Source organism: Melanerpes formicivorus, unplaced genomic scaffold, assembly GCF_026170545.1.
Source record: "Melanerpes formicivorus ecotype bairdi unplaced genomic scaffold, bMelFor1.0.p_v2 SCAF_1644, whole genome shotgun sequence".
NCBI classification, from domain to species: Eukaryota; Metazoa; Chordata; class Aves; order Piciformes; family Picidae; genus Melanerpes; species Melanerpes formicivorus.
This window is the reverse complement of record NW_027143996.1, coordinates 23,894-25,000: the sequence shown is the minus strand read 5'-3', so window position 1 is coordinate 25,000 and position 1,107 is coordinate 23,894.

Genomic DNA, 1,107 nt, shown 5'->3' with positions numbered 1-1,107 from the left:
GATTCAGGCAGCAGCAGCGGAAGCGAGCGATACCGACACGCCCGGCGGGGAGAAGGCCCTCGTCTCTCTCCCCGCCTTGCCACGGGAGCACCGGGACGTGCTAGAGGAGACAGCGACCCGCGGAAACGGGGCGCGCCCCCGGCACGCCAGGACCTTAGAGCCGGGGCGGCTCGCTCGGCAGCGGGCGGGGGGACGGGCCACAAAGCCGCCCCTCTCAGGCTAGAGGTTTCATTTAGGGAGGAACCCTCGGGGACCCCACCCGGGCAGGTGAGGCCTCACGCGCGGCGCCGCTTTTAGCCCCTTTTAAATTTTGCGACGCCGCCGCCTCGCTCTCGGCTCGGCCAACCCCCGCCACACGCAGCTGCTCGCGGCCGGCACCCGCGGGTACCCGGAACCGAGGACGACACCGGCGCCTCACGCGTTTTAGGACACCTGAAAACTCACGGGGCCACGCAGCAGTCACAAAGCCGGTTGCGGTAGACCGGTCCCCGAACCCTGCCCCAGCGCCGGGGGGGAGGTGGAAAGGGGAGGATGCGGCAAGGCACGCGCCGGGCCGCTAACGCCACGGCTCCCCCCCGCTCGAGCCGCTCGGGGCTGGGGGAACGAGGACGACACCTCACACGCGACGGGAAGCGAAGTGGAAAGGAAGACCGCCCTTGCCCTGCCGGCCGGGGGCCCTTTCCGACGCGACCCGAAAGGCCTCATCGATCAACAAGGACGGAAGGAAAGGAAGCCAGCGGAGGCCCCACGGCCTCGCTCTTCTGGGACAGACACAGCCACGCGCACCCGCCACCGCCCTCGGGAGCAGCCAGCAGGCACGGGGCTCGGCGTGCGGGCAACACGCCGGAGGAGCAAACGGGGCGCCCTCCAGAGATGGGGGGGGGGGGGGGCAAGCTGCACCGGGCCGCACCGGCTCACAGGGCACCTCTGCCTCCCCGAAATGTGGGCTTGCATTTTCCCTCAAGCTGCACCGAGTTACATCTCCATCACGGGGCGCCCCTCTGGAGCCAGGAGGAAGCCGTGCTGGGGCACCGGCTTGCCCTCCTCCCCCCATGCCGGGCTCCATAGCATACGAGTGGCCAGTCACCGCCGCTGGCTTTTCCCTTA